Raw genomic sequence first — 23090 nt, forward strand, 5'->3', positions numbered from 1 at the left:
TACTGTTGATACAGCAATTTTTGTGGGCCCTCGCCTACAGTGTAATCAAATTAATTTTTAGCCCACCTGCATTACAGCTGACGTTACCTCAGCTGTGTTGGGCAATGCAATGGGATATTTTTATGTACCGCCGGTGGGTTCCAGGGAGCCACCCATGCTGTAGGTGCACACTGAGTTTTTAATACATCTGTACACTTCTAAAGAACCCGTCTGACTGGGGCATGCAGTGTGGGCCGAAGCCCACCTGTATTACGCACGACATTACTACCTTAGCTGTGTTGGGCAATGCAATGGGATATTTCTATGTACCGCCGGTGGCTTCCTGGCACCCACCCAGGCAGTGGGTCCACAGGGAGTTTAACCTACATGTGTCCACTTCTAAAGAACCCCAGTCTGACTGGGGCATGCAGTGTGGGCCGAAGCCCACCTGCATTAAGCACGACATTACTACCTCAGCTGTGTTGGGCAATGCAATGGGATATTTTTATGTACCGCCGGTGGGTTCCAGGGAGCCACCCATGCTGTAGGTGCACACGGAGGTTTTAATACATCTGTACACTTCTAAAGAACCCCAGTCTGACTGGGGCATGCAGTGTGGGCCGAAGCCCACCTGTATTACGCACGACATTACTACCTTAGCTGTGTTGGGCAATGCAATGGGATATTTCTATGTACCGCCGGTGGCTTCCTGGCACCCACCCAGGCAGTGGGTCCACAGGGAGTTTAACCTACATGTGTCCACTTCTAAAGAACCCCAGTCTGACTGGGGCATGCAGTGTGGGCCGAAGCCCACCTGTATTACGCACGACATTACTACCTCAGCTGTGTTGGGCAATGCAATGGGATATTTTTGTGTACCGCCGGTGGGTTCCAGGGAGCCACCCATGCTGTCGGTCGACAGGGACTTCACAATAGGGAGTTGTACCTGCCTGTGTCTATGAATTAAAAAGGCCGGTCTGACTGGGGCATGCAGACACCTTGACAGAATGAATAGTGTGTGGCACATAGGTTCCCCATTGCTATGCCCACGTGTGCAGCTCCTGATGGCGGTGGCACAGGATTCTATTTCTCATTGCTTCTGTACAGCATTGTGGGCTATCGCTCCGCCACTTTTAAAGAGGGTCGCTGCCTAGCCGTGCCAACCCTCTGCGGTGTGTGCCTGCGGTCCCTCGTCATGGCAGACGCAATTCTAAATAGACATGAGCGTGGTGTGGCATGAGGGCAGCTGAAGGCTGCCCAGGGACACTTTGGTGTGCGCTGTGGGGGGGAGGGGGGGCGGTTGGGCAGCATGTAACCCAGGAGAAGTGTCAGTGGAGTGTCATGCAGGCAGTGATTGTGCTTTGTTGTAGCTAGTGATGTGCTTAGCAAAGGTATGCCATGCTAATGAGGGCTTTTCAGAAGTAAAAGTTTTTGGGAGGGGGGGGGGCCACTCTTGCCGGTATTGTGGCTTAATAGTGGGACCTGGGAACTTGAGATGCAGCCCAACATGTAGCCCCTCGCCTGCCCTATCCGTCACTGTGTCATTCCCATCACTTTGTTGAATTGCCCAGATTTTCACACATGAAAACCTTAGCGAGCATCGGCGAAATACAAAAATGTTCTGGTCGCCCATTGACTTCAATGGGGTTCGTTGTTCGAAACGAACCCTCGAGCATCGCGGGAAGTTCGTTCTGAATAACGAACACCCGAACATTTTGGTGTTCGCTCATCTCTAATGTTAACGCAATAGAAGCTGGGCAAAACCCTTCATTAATGAGCCCAATGTTCTTAAAGTCCTAGTAATCCAACATGGGCCAAAAACAATCCCAGTGCTGAATTAATAAAATATCATCAGAAACGATGGGTTGGGGAATCCCCATGTTCCCTCCATTAAACTTTTTTTGTTTCCCTGCTGCACCATAAATTTCTAGAGGAATCCCCAGCCGGTGTCCTCGGAGTAATCTCTAATTGCAACTCTCACAGTTTGATACTAGAGTTGATACAATGTAGTGTGGTCATACAAATCTGAGAGTCCATGCAACAAGGTAGGCGAAGGGAGAGTTTAGGAACAATCCAGGTGAAATCCAAAGCAGCAGACACAAAGAACAAAGAAAAGGAAATCAAGGAGCCGTGTTGCTCGGAGAAAGTGCAGAAGGGCAGAGATACTCAGCTGTAGGGCTTATTCAGACGTGCGCATATCGGTCAGGTTTTCATGCCCGGCCGATGTACGCTGTCGCTCCCACTTACCGACTCTCTGCTTCTCACCTCCCCTCCGAGCGATTTGCAATGGGAGCTTAGATTCGCCCCGCCCCTCCCCCTCCCATTGCAAATGCCGGAGTGGAGGAGAGAGGCAGAGAGCCGGTGAGGGGGAGTGAAGGGGGGACTACTTTGGTGAAAGCATATATTGGTCGGCCGTGGAAACGCGAGCCAATAAACGCTCGTGGGAATAAGTCCGTAAAGTGAGCACCAAAAAGTTGACATGATCCTATAAGACAAGGAGAGGTTACATCACCCACACAGAGAGCCATCCCATGAGGCTACCAGATATACATGTGTCCTAAAAGGATAAACCTTGTGACTAACTTATCAGACAAATAAGGGGGAACACACCGCCCTCATCATGGCATGTCTGAAAATAGTGTTCAAGATGTGCGTCTTTAAGTGTATGTGGATTTCTATGCATCTCAGTAGCTGTAACCATGAGATAGTAACATATTAGGTGAGGCTGAAAAAAAGACACACGTCCATCCAGTTCAGCTTATTACCCCCCAACGTTGATCCAGAGGAAGGCAAAAAAAAAAACATGACGTAAAGGCTAATTTTCCTCATTTAAGAAAAAAATTTCCTCCCTGGCTCTGAATCTGGCGATCAGAATAATCCCCGGATCACCGGCCCTTCTGAAGTAGTCAGTGACTATAATACATAATACTGAGGCACTCGAGAAAGACGGCCAGGCCCTTTTTGCAGTGCCATCTTAACGCATGGGCCTGATGGGCACTTGCCTGGGGGCCCCACAAGCATAGGTGTGGTACGAGGACTGATAAACTATTGTTTCTCTGTTATCAGCCTGAAGGCTGAAGCATATTATATATTGCACTTTTTATTACATATGTATCTACCAAATGAAATGTAGCTCCTGTATACTAGCTTTTGCTTTAGTAACTTCCATTCCTCTTTGTATAAAACGTAGTTGACTGTACATACAGTCTGCTGAGCTATGTATCTAATCCTCTCCTGTGTGATACTGTCTGCTGAGCTATGTATCTAATCCTCTCCTGTGTGATACTGTCTGCTGAGCTATCTACCTAATCCTCTCCTGTGTGATACTGTCTGCTGAGTTATGTATCTAATCCTCTCCTGTGTGATACTGTCTGCTGAGCTATGTATCTAATCCTCTCCTGTGTGATACTGTCTGCTGAGCTATGTATCTAATCCTCTCCTGTGTGATACTGTCTGCTGAGCTGTGTATCTAATCCTCTCCTGTGTGATACAGTCTGCTGAGTTATGTATCTAATCCTCTCCTGTGTGATACTGTTTGCTGAGCTATGTATCTAATCTTCTCCTGTGTGATACTGTCTGCTGAGCTATGTATCTAATCCTCTCCTGTGTGATACAGTCTGCTGAGTTATGTATCTAATCCTCTCCTGTGTGATACTGTTTGCTGAGCTATGTATCTAATCTTCTCCTGTGTGATACTGTCTGCTGAGCTATGTATCTAATCCTCTCCTGTGTGATACAGTCTGCTGAGTTATGTATCTAATCCTCTCCTGTGTGATACTGTCTGCTGAGTTATGTATCTAATCCTCTCCTGTGTGATACAGTCTGCTGAGTTATGTATCTAATCCTCTCCTGTGTGATACTGTCTGCTGAGTTATGTATCTAATCCTCTCCTGTGTGATACTGTCTGCTGAGCTATGTATCTAATCCTCTCCTGTGTGATAGTGTCTGCTGAGCTATGTATCTAATCCTCTCCTGTGTGATACTGTCTGCTGAGCTATGTATCTAATCCTCTCCTGTGTGATACTGTCTGCTGAGCTATCTACCTAATCCTCTCCTGTGTGATACTGTCTGCTGAGTTATGTATCTAATCCTCTCCTGTGTGATACTGTCTGCTGAGCTATGTATCTAATCCTCTCCTGTGTGATACTGTCTGCTGAGCTATGTATCTAATCCTCTCCTGTGTGATACTGTCTGCTGAGCTGTGTATCTAATCCTCTCCTGTGTGATACAGTCTGCTGAGTTATGTATCTAATCCTCTCCTGTGTGATACTGTTTGCTGAGCTATGTATCTAATCTTCTCCTGTGTGATACTGTCTGCTGAGCTATGTATCTAATCCTCTCCTGTGTGATACAGTCTGCTGAGTTATGTATCTAATCCTCTCCTGTGTGATACTGTCTGCTGAGTTATGTATCTAATCCTCTCCTGTGTGATACAGTCTGCTGAGTTATGTATCTAATCCTCTCCTGTGTGATACTGTCTGCTGAGTTATGTATCTAATCCTCTCCTGTGTGATACTGTCTGCTGAGCTATGTATCTAATCCTCTCCTGTGTGATAGTGTCTGCTGAGCTATGTATCTAATCCTCTCCTGTGTGATACTGTCTGCTGAGCTATGTATCTAATCCTCTCCTGTGTGATACTGTCTGCTGAGTTATGTATCTAATCCTCTCCTGTGTGATACTGTCTGCTGAGCTATGTATCTAATCCTCTCCTGTGTGATAGTGTCTGCTGAGCTATGTATCTAATCCTCTCCTGTGTGATACTGTCTGCTGAGCTATGTATCTAATCCTCTCCTGTGTGATACAGTCTGCTGAGTTATGTATCTAATCCTCTCCTGTGTGATACTGTCTGCTGAGCTATGTATCTAATCCTCTCCTGTGTGATAGTGTCTGCTGAGTTGTGTATCTAATCCTCTCCTGTGTGATACTGTCTGCTGAGCTATGTATCTAATCCTCTCCTGTGTGATACAGTCTGCTGAGCTATGTATCTAATCCTCTCCTGTGTGATACAGTCTGCTGAGCTATGTATCTAATCCTCTCCTGTGTGATAGTGTCTGCTGAGCTATGTATCTAATCCTCTCCTGTGTGATAGTGTCTGCTGAGCTATGTATCTAATCCTCTCCTGTGTGATACTGTCTGCTGAGCTATGTATCTAATCCTCTCCTGTGTGATACTGTCTGCTGAGCTATGTATCTAATCCTCTCCTGTGTGATACAGTCTGCTGGGCTATGTATCTAATCCTCTCCTGTGTGATACTGTCTGCTGAGCTATGTATCTAATCCTCTCCTGTGTGATACTGTCTGCTGAGCTATGTATCTAATCCTCTCCTGTGTGATACTGTCTGCTGAGCTATGTATCTAATCCTCTCCTGTGTGATACAGTCTGCTGGGCTATGTATCTAATCCTCTCCTGTGTGATACTGTCTGCTGAGCTATGTATCTAATCCTCTCCTGTGTGATACAGTCTGCTGGGCTATGTATCTAATCCTCTCCTGTGTGATACAGTCTGCTGAGCTATGTATCTAATCCTCTCCTGTGTGATACAGTCTGCTGGGCTATGTATCTAATCCTCTCCTGTGTGATACTGTCTGCTGAGCTATGTATCTAATCCTCTCCTGTGTGATACAGTCTGCTGGGCTATGTATCTAATCCTCTCCTGTGTGATACTGTCTCTCAACTTGTATCTGATGAACAAGTGTGTGTAATTGGATACCAGGAGGAATGTAGCTGCAAATCCCCCACTTACTCTTTCTTTCTCCTTCTTACCTTACTAAGTGCTAGTAAAATTTACCATGTTTCCCCGAAAATAAGACCATGTCCTATATAAATTTTTGCCCCCAAAAAGGCGCTAGATTTTATTTTCAGGGTATGTCCTATTATACTTACCTAGCAGGCTTGGTCCAGGTCCCTCCCAGCCAATCAATGCTGCGGCTCGGACAATTCATAAATACCGCCTCCACAACGCGATGACATGTGGAGAAGATTACTTCCTGGTTACTGGATTCATAAATCCTGCCTCCAGGAATCGATGGCTCTGATAGGTTCCCGAGGGCTGCTCAGCCAATCAATGCAGCCCTCGATGAACCAATCACAGCCATCGCATTGGTTCATCAAGCGCTGCATTGATATTGACTGAGCAGCGCTCAAGAACCAATCAGAGCCATCGCTTCCTGGAAGTGGGATTTATGAATCCAATAACCAGGAAGTAAGCTTCTGTGAGTATCTGAGAACTGCAAGAAGCACGTCAGAGCTCCGGAGAGCAGCGGAAGGGACCTGGATCGAGCCTTCTAGGTAATGTATTCCTTTTGTTTTTTCTCTTATGTAATGCAGCTAGAGCTTATTTTTTGGGTGGGGCTTATATTTCAAGCCTCCCCGGAAAATCAGGGTAGGTCTTATTTTCAGGTTAGGTCTTATTTTTGGGGAAACCGGGTACTTCCTGGTTTCTTTATTTGATATAAAAGATAACATGAGCCAATACTGCCTACTCACTATATAAACGTAAGGCCCATTTAGACACAACGAATATCGCTCAAAATTCGCTTAAAAGCCATCTTTTGAGCGATAATCGTTGTGTGTAACTGCACTGACATCGTTCGGTTTTCGTTACACCATCGCTCATCATTGTCTTTTAGCGTGCTGAGGATGAGCCTTATCAGGGATTCACAGTGAGATGGAGCTGATACTATTGTTTCAGCTGTATTCCTCTTCCTGATAACGGGCTGGGTATGCTGTTCTCCATACCCCGCTCGAAGCGCTCGGCTGTATAACAGCCGGGTGCTCCGTGCAGAAAACATCTGGATGCAGAAGACAAGCGGGGACACCCTGCTTGTCTTCTGCATCCTCCGCTGGGAGCGCTCAGCTGTATGACAGCTTGGTGCTCCCAGCGGGGAACAGCTGTATGTAGAAGACAAACAGGGACACCCCACTTGTCTTCTGCATCCTCTGCTTTGAGCGCTCAGCTGTATAACAGCCGGGCGCTCGGAGTGGGGGAACAGATGGATGCAGAAGACAAGCAGGGACACCCCGTTTGTCTTCTGCAGCCTCCGCTCTCAGCGCAAGGTGGTCACTCATCTTGAGCGATCATCTTGCACTGTAAATGACACAATGATGATCGCTCAAAAGTCGCTTGAGCAACATATTTTGAGCGATTATCGCTGTGTCTAAATGGGCCTTTATGTAGGTGATGTAATAGCAACTCAGAGATTTGTGACCATATCTATAGATCCCTCTGAGTCGTGTTGATGTAAAAATAAAGTTCATTTCCTACATTATCCTGGGTGTCGCACCAGTTGTCGGATTGTAAATCTTAGGGGCCCCATACTAATCTATGTATGTTACCTTTTCAATGCACCTTGTATCATATACGATAATGTTCTTTGGCGGGATATGAACTTGGCTCCAGTCTGCCTATGCCATGTGTGAAGACTAATTTTGTCACTTTCTGTTTCACTTTCAAATTACCCAAATTACCCGCTGAGTGGATGTGTGGATCATCTTGTGAGGTGCAGGATATCGGCTTGTTACTTTCTAGTGTAAAGTAGCCTGGCACTATGAACCAAGAGACGTCTACAAGAGGAAAATGGACTTAGACTTCCGTTCTCCAGTCTAGGTCACCGGTTACTAACTCGCTCAACCTCCCGAGTTTTCTTGATGTCGTCTCATGCCTGCCACATGCCTATATAATATATACTTCCAGGTGTATAACCTTTCAGCAGAAAAGAAACATAACACTTTGAGCGGAGCATGGAAGAGGGAGAGAGCTGCATTAGATTTTTATTCCTGTGAGTAGCTGTCGACGATGGGAGAGATCTCTGTAGTGACCCCTGATATATCTATACATAGTTATTAGAGTGCCCCCTTGTTACAGTCCTGGGTATAATAGATGATGGGAGAGATCTCTGTATTGTCCCCTGATATATTATACATAATCATTAGAGCGCCACCTTGTTACAGTCCTGGGTATAAATAGATGATGGGAGAGATCTCTGTATTGTCCTCTGATATATTTATACATAGTTATTAGAGCGCCCCCTTGTTACAGTCCTGGGTATAAATAGATGATGGGAGAGATCTCTGTACTGACCCTGATATATCTATGTATAGTTATTAGAGCGCCCCCTTGTTACAGTCCTGGATATAAATAGATGATAGAAGAGATCTCTGTAGGGACCCCTGATATATCTATATATAGTTTGTACCCGCTCAAGCTCTGATATGTCCTTCTTGAATACCGGAGCCGAAAACTGTCCACAAATATACCAAGTGTCACATTCACCCTTTCCAAACCACTGTCTGACATCTAAAGACATTCTGCTTTAAGGCTGTACAGCTCCGATGTAGGAAGACGTCCGGCAGGGTATTCTTACTGTATATTACTGGCCACTCATTGCAGTACTGGCTCTAGCCAGCAGATGGCGCCATTGTATAATGAAAGAAAGAGAAAGCCCCATAGGAAACCCTGAATCCAAAATTGGATTGCAAATGGTTAATATTCATGTCATGATTAGAGATGAGCAAGTATACTCGCTAAAGGCAATTGCTCGATCGAGCATTGCCTTTAGCGAGTATCTCCCCCGCTCGAGACAGAAGGTTCGCGGGGGAGCGGTGAGTAGCAGCAGTCAGCAGGAGGGAGCGGGGGGAGAGTGGGAGAGAGAGATCTCCCCTCCGTTCCGCCCCGCTCTCCCCGCAGCTCCGTGCCGGCACCCGAACCTGCAGTCTCGAGCGGGGCAGATACTCGCTAAAGGCAATGCTCGCTCGAGCAATTGCCTTTAGTGAGTATACTCGCTCATCTCTAGTCATGATATTGACTGACACGGTTACTTTTATAGGTTATTGACCATTGAATGAAATAAATGATATATTTGGCTTCTATAATTATGACAACTGCGAACAATGTGAAAGCAAAACTCAATGAGCTGCTAGTAGAGTCCCGTAAGGAAGGAGAGTGTCTGTAACAAGTATATCTTCACCTTGAAAGTTTCTGCAACAAGGAAATTGATGGCAGCTGCGTCTATATCCAGTGACAGGTGACGGCGGTGCCGAAGACAAGAACAGCGCCCAATTTAGGCATTCCTCAGGCAAAACACCAGGGTTTGTGCAAAGCATTCCTTGGCTTTTAATAGAACTCCAAGTCTCTTTGATATTTAATGAGTTGGTTTTTTTGTAGCAAGCAGGAAACTAATCACTATAGTAAATTAGGGCTGCTTTACCCTGGCGATCGCGAAATCGCCACAAGAAAATCGCGTCAATATCGCAATTTTGCTCCTGATCGTTACGAGATGTCTGATCGTTAGCGATGCTTTTTCTTGCACAAACATTACTGCCACTTGTGATTGCGCGGTTTCTTCTCATGATAGACGGTCGGAGTTTCTAATATAAAAAAACGCATTGCATCACACGAAAATCGCAAGTTCGCGCTTTGTGATGCGATAAAACAAAGTCCGCTTAGATAAACATGGGCGATAAGAAAAGCAAAGCGCAGAACGATAGGGCATGCCGTGATTTACAAATCTCGCAAAATCGCATGACAGATAGCGCAGATATTAATGAAACCGTGGGAAATCATTGGAAATCATCAGAAATCTACGTTTTCACACACTCTCACATTGCTCAAAAAACGCACGATTTTCTCGCAAGTGTGAAGGCACCCTAAGGCTGCATTCACACGAACATATATCGGCCGGATTTTCACACCGAGCTGATATACGTTGTCTCTCTCTGCAGGGGGGGAGGCTGAAAGAGCCAGGAGCAGGAACTGAGCTCCCGCCCCCTCTCAGCCTCCTCTCCACCCCCTCTCCGCCCCTCTGCACTATTTGCAATGGGGAGAGGCGGGACAGGCGGGGGCTAATTTGCCCCCACTTAGCCCCGCCCCCTCTCATTGCAAATAGTGCAGAGGGGCGGAGAGGGGGTGGAGAGGAGGCATAGAGGGGGCGGGAGCTCAGTTGCTGCTCCTGGCTCTTCCATCCTCCCCCCCCCCCCTGCAGAGAGAGACAACGTATATCGGCTCGGCGTGAAAACCGAGCCGATATACGTTCGTGTGAATGCAGCCTAAGGGTAGTTTCACACAGGTGAGCACGATATCACCGCGAGAAAATCGCAGCAATATCGCAATTCTGCCCACTAGATGTCTGAGCGTCGGTGCTGCTTGCAATTTTCTTGCAAGACAATAAGACTTTGTTATGTTAAAAACACATTGAATGAAAATCGCAGGTTCGTGCGATGCGATAAAACGAAGGCTTCATGGGGAAACATGGATGATAAAAAAGAGCAAAACGCAGAAAAGACGTGCTGCAACCTTTTTTTTCACACAACATCGCAGAAGTGAAGACATTGCAAAAGCGAAGGAAACCATTGAAAACCATTGGTTTCATAATTCTGCGTTTTCACTCACTCTCGCATCACACGATTTTATCGCTTGTGTGAAAACGGCCGTATCCACAGACGCCTCACATTCCAATAAGTAACTCTAGCGGCGCGTTCACACGTAGCTGACTTGTGGATTTCCTGCAGCTAAAAAAGTCCAAGACAAATCTGCACTAAAATCCGAATCTAAGTTTGTACTATTTGCAATGCCCAATCCACAAATAGCAGCACCAACGCACACATAAATCCCTGAGAGATATACTCATAGCGCAGGGAGAGAGGGGGTGGGGCAACAGGGTATCCCCGAGGGATATCCCCATAGTGCAGAGGGAGGGGCTAGAGGTCTCCTCCCTGGGATTTTTCCATTGCAAGTTGAGAGGAGACGGGGTTAGAAGGTGGATCTTCTAGCCCTGTTCCAGCTCTTGGGGAAGCCCTCTAACCCCGCCTCCCCTCTTTCCCCACTATGGGGAAATCCCTTGGGGAACACAATGCTTGGAAAAGAGGTGGAAGGAGTCCAGAAACACATTTTAAATGTCTTGCTGTAAACTCCTGTTAGTCCCCGCTGGGATTAAGGGAACCCCTGGGGAGATGAACAGAACCCTTGGGGCTTCCCCTCATCCCCATGGGGACTAACAGGAGTTTACAGTGGGACATTTAAAATGTGCTTCTGGGTTAAAGGGGTTGTCCCGCGGCAGCAAGTGGGTCTATACACTTCTGTATGGCCATAATAATGCACTTTGTAATGTACATTGTGCATTAATTATGAGCCATACAGAAGTTATCAAAAGTTATTCACTTACCTGTTCCGTTGCTGGCGTCCTCGTCTCCATGGTTGCCGTCTAATTTTCGCCGTCTAATGGTCAAATTAGACGCGCTTGCGCAGTCCGGGTCTTCTTATCTTCTCAATGGGGCTCCGTGTAGCTCCGTGTAGCTCCGCCCCGTCACGTGCCGATTCCAGCCAATCAGGAGGCTGGAATCGGCAATGGACCGCACAGAAGCCCTGCGGTCCACGGAGGGAGAAGATGCCGGCGGCCATCTTCACCGGGTAAGTAAGAAGTCACCGGAGCGCGGGGATTCAGGTAAGCGCTGTCCGGTGTTCTTTTTTAACCCCTGCATCGGGGTTGTCTCGCGCCGAACGGGGGGGGGGGGGTGAAAAAAATAAAAACCCGTTTCGGCGCGGGACAACCCCTTTAAGTGGCGTTGGGAATTTCCTCTTCTCTGCTGATTTGCATATACTGCCGATTAACTTTGGAAAGTGCATCACCCGACAGACATTGAAGTCAGTTTTAGGGGTGAGATGGAGGCGACAGGGTCCCAATAAACTTATCACTGCTTAATGAAAATCATGATAGTTACCCGATGAAACCCTGGATGGTTGCATGCTTTTTTTGCGCATGATTCACGAACGCCAAAAAATACATTAAACCACGCACACACAAATACGCAACACCCACTGCACAAATATGCATCTTAAAGGCAGACGTAAATGCATCCGTGGGAGAGCGGCCTACGGAGGCACATGACCTCCAATCACCGGTGGAACACGCTAAAACAAAACATCAATAAATGTAAAGTCAATCCGAACGGTAATACAAACCTCCAGGACGGCGACTGCCCAGAACCGCTATCCAAAAGGCTTCTCTATTTTGCATCCCGTTCACCCCCTCTATGAGGCTTGTTAACCCTCTCAACACCCGGAACCTAAAATGATATGATTGCCCGAATGTACAGATAGAAAGTGTTGCGATACTGTAGAAATTCTGGGGTCACCAGAACATATATATATATATATATATATATATATATATACATAAATATATATATATATATATATATATATATATATATAGATATATAGATTTATACTAGCTGACATACTCGGCTTCGCCCGAGTTAATTTGGTACTGGTGTTTATCTGGTGTTTACACGGAAAATCCTATGAAGTCGTGGTTACGTTAGAGATACCGGAAAAACATATGTTCACCATTTTGCATGGTTCTTTGGGTTACCCAGGAAACACCATGTGGAGGCAACCATGCGACGTTTCCTTTATATAAAAGGACATCAGGAAGTGAGAGAATTAGATTACGTACATAAAATTTGGACACTAATTCTTTTGCGCTTAGAATTGAATAATCGAGTTGGGACCCATTAGCTTTTCCTATATATGATATAATCAATGCTCGTGCCGAATTTCAAGTTTCTATGACATCGGGAAGTAAGAGAATTGGATTACATACATAAACTTTGGACGCTAATTCGTTTGCGCTAGAATTGAATAATCGCGTTGGGACCCCTTTACTTTTCCTATTTTGGGCATAATCTATGCTTGTGCCAAATTTCATGTTTCTACGACATCGGGAAGTTGGAGAATTAGTGGCCAGTCAGTCAGTGAGTCAGTGAGTGAGCCAGTCAGTGAGTGAGTGAGTCAGTGAGGGCTTTCGTCGTTATATATATATATATATATGTCCTTCAATACATATTTTATAGCGGTCCTATGGTTGATCCCACGTACTGTAATTTACATGAGGAACAAGTGATGACATCCACTATATGTAGAGTGAAATAGTTAGTAAGGCCTCCTACAAACGCTATTTTGCCGCAATAAAACGGGCGAAAATCGCGACCATCCGAAGCATTGAATTCCAATGGATTCATTCAGATGGCCCCTTTTTAGCCTCATCAAAACATCACAGCCGGCAATAAAAGGACATGACAGCCAAAAAACGCCGGCCGATGTTTTGACGTGGCAGGAAATGATAGGTCTCGTTCTATCTTTTGGCCACAATCAGCCAGCAGCTCCCATAGGCTTCTATGGGAGCTGCCGGCATAGGGAGGGGGAGGGAGTTCAGCCACGGCTAGCGCTGATCAACCATGTCAGCTGACTCTATTTAAATGCTGAACATTTATGTCGGCTGCGATTACCGCTCCCCTCCCTTTGCCGGTCGGCTCCCATAGGAGTCTATGAGAGCCGCCGGCGCTGTCATAAGATAGGACATGTCCTATCTTTTGAGGCGAGAAATCTCGGCGCCAAAAAAGTGCGCCTATTGTGCTATGTTTTGACGTGTGATTTTCTTGGTGCGTCAAGAAATCGCTTCTCTGAAAGTACCTACAGCAAACCATGGGCAATTTTTTGACACAACTAGTCAGCGCTAACATAGCGCCCGTGTGACAGTTGCCTCAGACTCCAGCATGGCGTCCGGGGGGGGGGGGGGAGTGGGCTGCTTCACTTCTTCCACTGCTTATTCTTTGTACCTGTTTACATATAAAGTATGCTAGAAGTATAGAAGCACTTAGCAGTAATAGTAGTAATTACACAGCAGCAATTACTGACTAAACAGATAAACATTCACTTTCAAGTAACATGGGACCAGCTGCAACTCTCTGGTGTCACGTATGTCTGTATAGCTCAGTGCAGGAGGGCTGGAGACTCTTCTAGATATTGCTGGAACGCTGAAAGTTTGACTTCTTTAGGCCGCATGTAGACCGCCGGGTCGGATCCCGCAGTGGAATCCCAGTGACCCCCGCGTCCCCTTCTGGATCTGGCTTGTGGGTGTTCCGGCGAAAAAAATCACAAGCGGCAGCCATGTTTTTGCAAGAAAAAGTATCGCTGAAGCTCAGGCTTCTCATGAATAAAATTGTGATTTGTGATGCGATTTTCTAGCGATCGCCATTGTGAAGCGGCCCCTCTCTGCACCGAGAATCAGCTGAAAGCCGGAGATTCTGTTTCCACGCCGGTTGGTCATTGTGAATCATCTCCGCCTTCCACGGTCGGATTAGGATTACTAGTCCGGATTCACCGCCCAGCACCAACTTCTCTCCGCAGGTAGGGTAACCTACAGTGAAGTTGGAGAGTAACCAAGGATATAGTTCTTCTGTTAGCGTGTGGTTGTATGTAGGCCTCACACGTGTCGGAGTGCTGGCCATGGTTTTTGGGCACTATTACTGATGGTGGACAAGATCTGCAGAGATCAATCATGTCTGGAAGTGGTTTCCAGGCCTCCTGCAGAGGAGCGTGATGTTTTAACGCTCACGAAAGTGTGACATGATTGCGTTCTGAATGGAGCGCTATCACGTCCTTTTGTGAGTGGATCCAAATTCATTACTGTATTTTTCCGCTGCCGGGCTCGTTAACATCAGCCCAGGACACATCCGTGCCACGTTTGAACAGGCGGGCAGACTAATTAGTAGGTAGAGCAGCCTACTTAGTCCCAGGCGAAATTGCGCAGTTCAGTGCATGATTTTGTGCAGACGGGGTGCGCATTTGTGCAAAATGGGTGCGCAAAAAAAAAAGCGTGTCAAGGACTTTTTTCTCCCAACGAAATGCAGGTGCAAAAAACCTTTATGTAAGGGAACCCATTGAAACCAATGGGTTCTTTTGGATGCAGTTTTCGCAAATGATTTTGTGAATAGAGAAGAGGAAGGAAAATAGCGTCACCTGTGACTTCATGTAATTACGTTCTTTGTAAGCGGTCAGTGCTGTATACTCCTGTATGTTTGGTAGTTACAACGGTAGATCGCCACCGCTCTGGGGTTACCCAGTCCTGCGGTAGCGCACACTATATAGATGGTGTGTTGTACTCACCTTTTTATGTGCATCACATGGTAAGTGACTTTGTCCTGGAAGTATTTGTTATTACAAGACGAAATCCACAGATGAGCTTCCGTTCTGGGATATGAACCATATGAAGAGACTATTTCATCGCTCCCACAGCAGATGGATAGTGGGATCGTCAGCTCATCACTCTTTGTTGGTGGGCTGCTATTCATCTAATTGTCCTATCATCCTTATATTTAAGATTCTTCTTCGCAGACTGTGTTAGGGTCAGGCGGCTCTCACACCGGCGTTAGGGTCAGTTCAGAGTTTCTGTCTTTCTGCTCCATTTTTAGAGAAGAGAAACTGAAACAAAATGGGAAAAAAACGGATCTGTTTCTTTCCCATTGATTTCAATGTGGTTTAAAAAAAAAAAAAAAAAAAAGTAAAGCAATTGGAAAGGCTTCTGTTTGCTTCCATCCCTTCAGATTTCCGTTTTTTGTAGACAGAAGAATAACACTGCAGACTGCTCTACTCCCCCGTCCAAAAAAGTGAAAACCTAATGCAACGGAGGCAAATGGAAGCCTTTCCATTTGCTTGCCGTTTTTTTTCTTCTTTTTTTTAAACGCCATTGAAATCAGTGGGAAAAGGAAACGTATCCATTTTTTTCCATGTTATTTCAGGTTTCTCCAAAAATGGAGCAAAGAGATGGAAACCCTGAACTGAGCGCTAGTTCTGGTGTGAAAGCAGCCAGAGTGATCCTTTACACGAGTGTATTTGTCCACAGTTAATTAAGCCAATGGAAGCCGTCTGATCCGCGGCCCGGGAAAGCAGGAGTTCAAAAAAAATTTACTGCGGGTGTGTAGTGGACCAAAGTGAATAGGGTCCCCTCCATAATGTTCTATGTTTGTCTCATGCACTGTCGTGTTTGTGGAATGCATCAGGTTTATGTGTATTGGATGGCTGCAGACATGAAATGGTTAATGCCTGAGTCATGTCTAGAAAATGTATCGTTTTGTCTGGTGTGGTATAAAAGTCTGGTCATGTGATGTGTGGTAGGTCTGTCCAGGTCTGTGCCAGTCTGCTGCAGCTGTTGCTGTTGTCCGGGCCAGAGAAAGAAAGAGAGAGAGAGAGTCGATATATAGGAGTCAGTCGGCCTGAGTGAGAGAACTGGAGGATTAGAAAATGGAAGAGTCCGAGAGGTGGTCCGTTGTTCCCACCTGGGCCTAGCCTTGTAGAGAAACTCCCCTTAGCCTTCATCTCCAAAAAGAAGCGAATGTACCCGGACTGAAAGAAATGCGTGGAAATTGCATGAGTCTGGAGTGGGAGAAAGGAACCGCTGGCAACAAGAGAAGTGTGAGTGACTGGCAGGAGGGAGGGAGTTACCAGGAGTTAATGCCTGCAGATAACTGGGATTGTAGAGATACAAATACCCCATGATTCCTCCCCGAATCACCACTGTAAGAATTGTTGGACTATTGTCATTTATACTTGTTCAGTAAACAAGCAGAACTGAACGTTCCCGGTTCCTGTGCAGAAAAGTGTACTTTGTGGGTGGACTACTTTATATCTCGGAATTGACGTCAGAGGACGGAACATTGGTGTCACGAGTGACACGTTGAACTACAGGTAACCATGGTTACTGTCCCTGTGATCTCCCCCAGCAGTAACGAGGTCAGGTCCCGAAGCCACCCTTAGGGAGGAGATGGTAGAGCCCCGTGACAAGTTTAACATCTCTACCCTGCTGTTTCCTTGGCCGAGGACCTGCTCCTTGGACGCTGTACATGTGTGCCCGCACAGACCAGGAAATAGAAGACCTGGACAGCACACAGATGACCCGGACAAGTATCGCAGTGTACTCGGCCGCGGGCAGGGTTGGATTCTGCTACGGGCTCCCACATGAATCCGATCCACCCGTGGCCATTGGACATTATTCTACCTCTGCCACCTGGTGATCTCATGTCCTGCTTATAACTGTATGTTACCCCAGGATTTAGTGTTTGTAAGTATATTTATAAAACAGACTTAATTGCAATGCTATCTGCACTTCTTCATTCTACTGTTAAAATTTGTATCTGCAAATCTGTTCCTGACCGTCAAAATCTGAGCAAAAGTTTGGAATCAGCCCCGAAAACTCTGTAAGAAACGCAAAACTTTTGTCCAGAACAAATAAGAAACTTTTTTTTTTTTGTAACACAGAGTTATTGCAAAACATAAACTATATCAAAGTCTAAAAGAGAAACCTGTCTTTCTTGCCCAAAGCAATCAATCACAGCACAGCTTTGACTTCTTAAACTGCTGGTATAGATGAAAGCGGGGTGAGATCGGTTGCTATGGGCAACAAACAGTTTCTCTTTTAGACAGTGTTGATCATACTGAAGTATTGTCAGAGCAGTGTTGCTGTGGCCCTGCATAATGAGGGGGACAAGCATCCCAGATAGCGAACCGCATGCATTCTAACTATTCGTAAGTTTTACTTCGGTAGAAAGTGGCAGACACAAAGAAGAAGAAAGGAAGTGGACGTCCCAAGAAGCCCTCAGAACCACAAGATCAGTATCTGCTGCATTTGGCCTTGAGAACAGAAGATCTTCAACTTTTGTCCTCAGAACTATGTGGGATCAGGCATGTGGAGGACCAAAGCTATTCGGAGACATCTGATTTTCAGTGGTGTGGTTGCACATTATCTAAGAGAGAAATTTCTCAACGCCAAAAATGGAAGCTGCCCATCGTAAAAGGTCAGAAGACCATGGCACTTGGGCCAAAAGACTGTGGAAATGGGAAATTCTCTCAGAGACAAGCAAGCATGGGTCAGATAGGAATCAAACTGCTTGGCGTTGAAGAGCATCCAGTATCTCGGATGGCTAAGGGGTGCTTTTCCTATATAGGAGTTGGACGCCAGGACTTGGCGAAGGGTTACATAAATGTTGAGGCATACAAAACCATTCTGAGGAGGAAGGGACTTCTCACCATGAGGGACCGCTCTGGTGATGGCAGTTGTTCATAACGATTCGGCGTTATAGAGTCAAATTGGTCATTTCTTGTCTAATCCGTCATTAGTTTCTGTATTTACAGCATATTACAGAAACCTCTTTACTAATATAATATTTTTTCAAGAGAAAAAAAAGGCTCATGAAAAACTATTGAAGTTTTAGCCTCAGCTGCAGCAGTCCAGATCCTATCCCTATAGAAGGTTGTTGGGACCAGTTGGGCACCACTGCTGTGTAGAAGAAACCATCCACATCCAGGGAACCTCAGGAGGCATTAAAGATTAACTACACTTTTTACAAACTTTTGACATGTCAAAGGTTGTGATCAATGGGAGCCCTGCTGCCAAGACCCCCTCTGACTGCTGTAATGAGGGGGCTGTAGCCCTGACTGGACCGCAGTTCCTCTTCAGTTGTTTTTGTTCCTTGGTGGCTCCTCTCTGCAGCTGAAGACACACAGAGCTCCATAGATATCTTCTACAGACGTCTATGCATCCATCTTCAGCTGACAGGCAGTAAAGGGGCACAGTGTGGGTGAGTGATGTGGCTTCCTTGCTACAGTAATCAGTGGGGGTCTCAGCAGCGAGACCCCTATTGATGAATAGCTTTATACGTCTTTCTAACATGTGAAAAGTTTCTAAAAAGTGCCGCTACTCTGTAATTTGTGCGTGGCATCATGAACTAAATCAAGAGGACATCCAAAACTTCGTTTTCACAATGACTCCTCGATGCGATGCGGTGTGAGGGCGGCCTCACACGAACGTAAGCACGTATGCGCTCGATATTTCAGAACATATACGTGCTATGCATGATGCACGATCACGGTTATTGCACCTGCATCGGCCCATTTTACTGTACTGTATTGCACTGCTAGGCCCGCTCATATCAGCACGGTCCAAGCAGCTCCATGTTGGAGTAGGCGGGGCAGCCTACTTGTAAGCAGATCAGCTGACTTGGTAGGCGGGACAACTGACTTATAGGTGGGTAAACTGACTTGCTAGTCCCAGGTGCTTATGTTTAAGCCCGCAAAATTGCGCAGTTCAGTGTGTGATTTCGGGAAATTGGAGCCTTCTTTGCGCAATTGCGCAAGAAAAAGAGCATGTTGCGTTTTTTCCCGCGCTCAGAATGCACAGGAAAAAAAATACACCTGTGAAGGAACCCATTGAAGTCTTATGATTTTCCCCTTCACCCGCAGTTGTGAACTCCTTTGCTGTGTGACGCACGGCAGCAAAAACAATCTCTGAGCAAAAAATATGATTGCCAAACTTTGGATTTACTAAAATGTGATTGTTCTCCGTCTTGTAGATATGAGACCTTTCAATGGCTAACAAAAATACATGATGTTATAGCGAGCTTTCAAACCAATGCAGGGTTCTTCTTCAGGCTTAAAGGGGTTGTCCCGCGGCAGCAAGTGGGTCTATACACTTCTGTATGGCCATATTAATGCACTTTGTAATGTACATTGTGCATTAATTATGAGCCATACAGAAGTTATAAAAAGTTTTTTACTTACCTGCTCCGTTGCTGGCGTCCTCGTCTCCATGGTGCCGACTAATTTTCGCCCTCCGATGGCCAAATTAGCCGCGCTTGCGCAGTCCGGGTCTTCTGCTCTCTTCAATGGAGCCGCTCGTGCAGAATGCAGGCTCCGTGTAGCTCCGCCCCGTCACGTGCCGATTCCAGCCAATCAGGAGGCTGGAATCGGCAATGGACCGCACAGAAGAGCTGCGGTCCACGGAGGAAGAGGATTCCGGCGGCCATCTTCACAGGTAAGTATAGAAGTCACCGGAGCGCGGGGATTAAGGTAAGCGCTCCGGTAAGCTTTCTGTACGTCCCTGCATCGGGGTTGTCTCGCGCCGAACGGGGGGGGGGGTTGAAAAAAAAAACCCCGTTTCGGCGCGGGACAACCCATTTAAGGGCGCCAACCCACTGGCGTTTGCGTTTTCCGCGATTTTTCCGCGCGTTTTCGCGGCTTTTCCATTAATTTCCATTGACTTTCATGGGTGCATTAGGAGAAAAATAGGGACACATATGCAACTGACAGTTCCTATGTTAAAAACGCAAACGCAACGCAAAAAAAACGCCAGTGGACAGGAACCAAACGTTTTCCATTATACCTATTGGATTTACTAAAGTATGATTAGTACTTTTTTTGCATAGAAATATACTATAGGGCTAGTCTCACACGGGCGATCGCGATGAAATCGCACGAGAACAACACGCAATTTTTTAACTGTGAATGTTCTAATGTTAAAATCGCATCGCATAAGGAAACATAGGAGATTAAAATTAAAAAAAAAAAAAAAAAATCGCACATCGCAGAAAGACAGAGCGCGCCGCCATTCTTTGCTCTCTCAACATCGCATGAGTGAAAACATCGCAGATTGGAAGGAAATCCTTGTAAATCATTGGTTTCATAATATTTTTTACTGACTCTCGCATCAGGCGAAAATTGTACGTTTTTTTCTCACCCGTGTGAAACCACCCTGAGGATTCCTTCACACGGACGTACTTGCGCGTGTTTTTCTGCATGCATGATATACGCATGCAATACACAGAGTATAGAACCGATTGATTTCAATGGGTTCGTTTTTTGAGCACATTTCTGCTGTAATATCCTGCATTTTTGCGCACTAAGGGTCCCATTAAAGTCTATGTGAGGTGCGCAAATGTGCAATATACTGCGCAATTCCGTGAAAAATAGAACACATCTGGACCTCACTAAGCAAAACAGCGTTTTACATCAGGGCGGGGGGGATATTGCACAAATATGTAAACGTGCCCCATGTGCCCAGAAACGTACAGTAATATGCACAGACACATGCGCAAATCAATTTTGTTCACGGCGTAAATATGTTGCACATCCCCGGCGTCCGGCTCGGTTATTGCGTTAGATGGACTCTACTCCACAGTTTACTATTGGACATTGTAGCAAGTAATTAGCAGCTACGTGAGAACTAGGGGGGGGGATTTCTGAGGCCATAATTGGTGAAAAAAGTTACATTTTGGTGCAAATCATGTTGTGCAAAAAAATAGTGACGTTTTGAATTTACGATGTAATCACTGGCATCTATTATATGATGACTGCATTAGGCCTCATTCGCACGAGCGTGGTTTTAGCGCAGATTAGGCCAGTGAAAAGATTGCGTCTAATAGAACCAATGCTTTCCTATAGAAGCGTTCAGATGAAGCATTCAAAGATAGGACCTGCCTGGCTACAAAGCCGCATCTGAGGTCCGTGCTGCGTATACAAGGTAAGACCAGACCTATCTGTGCTGCGAGCTGCGCAGGGGTTTCCATAGACTCCTATGGTTGCTGGATGACACGCAGCTCCCCATCGTGTGAACGGGCAATGTCACTGGTAATTAAAGGGGTTGTCCCGCGAAACAAAGTGGGGGTATACACTTCTGTATGGCCATATTAATGCACTTTGTAATATACATCGTTATTCACTTACCTGTTCCGTTGCTAGCGTCCTCGTCTCCATGGTGCCGTCTAATCTTCAGCGTCTAATCGCCCGATTAGACGCGCTTGCGCAGTCCTGTCTTCTGTCTTCTGAATGGGGCCGCTCGTGCCAGAGAGCGGCTCCTCGTAGCTCCGCCCCGTCACGTGTGCCGATTCCAGCCAATCAGGAGGCTGGAATCGGCAATGGACCGCACAGAAGACCTGCGGTCCCCCGAGGGTGAAGATCCCGGTGGCCATCTTCACAAGGTAAGTAAGAAGTCACCGAAGCGCGGGGATTCGGGTAAGTACTACCCGTTTTTTTTTTTTTATCCCTGCATCGGGTTTGTCTCGCGCCGAACGGGGGGGCTATTGAAAAAAAAACAAAACGTTTTGGCGCGGGACAACCCCTTTAAGCTCAAGACTTAATAGCTGGAAATCGCCCGTTCACGCTATTGTTAGTGCAGTATAGCCGCGATCTTTTCATGCGCCTATACTATACTAAAACCGCGCTCCTCTGAACAAGGCCTTAGTTAGAGGAATGCTAGCTAGAGCTGAGCAGCTGTATCGGGGCCCTCTAATAGAAATTGTTTTTTGGGGGAGGGGCACAATTCTGAGTTTTGCTATCGGGCCTTAGAAATTCTATGTGCCTCTGAAGGCGGATATCAATCTGTGGAAACTGTTGTTCGAAATTATTGCTTAAGGTGCCGAGTAAGTTACAAAGCATAATAAGGATGTTTCTTTACACCAATGATATGGGGATTGAATAATGACTTTGCTTATCAAAGTGCTAACATCCACTTGTCCGTGAGTGAGTGTGTTACATGCTCCGCCCCTGATCACATGGCAGTGATGTCATCACAGGTCCTAAACCATAATAAAACATGCAGAGCCTGACAGCCGTGTGCTAAAAGGACCTGTGATCATGTCACCATCATGTAATCAGTCAACTGGGCTCTGACCTCCTACCCTGATCACATGATGGTCACATCATCACAGATGCTTCACTTTATTAAAAACCTGCAAAGCAAGACAGCAGCCGTGTGTGGACAGGACCTGTGATGATGTCATTGTCATGTCATCAGCCACCGTCTCTTAGCTCCACCCCTGATCACACGACGGTGACCTCATCAGAGATCCTAAACCAGCAGATGCTAATGAACAATGTATGTAGCAGCCCTTTGTTTGCTGTGTGTAACGCACATGTAGCATGTAGAGGACGAATGCTTTATATTCATGTTTATATAGCAAAACATGTAATAAGCAAATAAGGGAGCTAATATCTCCACTGTGCCACCTATTGGAAGGCAGCATTCCTTCAAGCCAAAGTTAGACTGCCTTCCAATAGGTGGCACTGTGGAGGTATTATTCCATCTTCCTTATTTGCATATTACCCAGAGGAGCATGAATGGCCTTTTGAGTCTCCTCACTCACCGCCAAGGTGCTCTCCCTAAGGAGAAAACTTGTAATGTGACGCACAACTGTTTTCAGCTCCCTGGGAGTCTGCTGCCCTCTAAGGGCGCCCACCCACTGGCGTTTTCGCCGCGTTTCCCGCGATTTTTCCGCGCGTTTTTCGCGGCGTTTTTTGCGGCGTTTTCGCGGCTTTTCCGTTAATTTCCATTGACATTCATGGGTGCATTAGGAGAAAAATAAGGCCACATATGCAACTGACAGTTCCTATGTTAAAAACGCAAACGCAACACAAAAAAAACGCCAGTGGACAGGAACACGTTATCTCTATGCCTGTGCAGGAAAAACGCAAAACGCAGGTAAAAAAACGCCAGTGGGTGGGCGCC

This window comes from Eleutherodactylus coqui, chromosome 9 (assembly GCF_035609145.1).
Source record: "Eleutherodactylus coqui strain aEleCoq1 chromosome 9, aEleCoq1.hap1, whole genome shotgun sequence".
Classification (NCBI taxonomy): domain Eukaryota; kingdom Metazoa; phylum Chordata; class Amphibia; order Anura; family Eleutherodactylidae; genus Eleutherodactylus; species Eleutherodactylus coqui.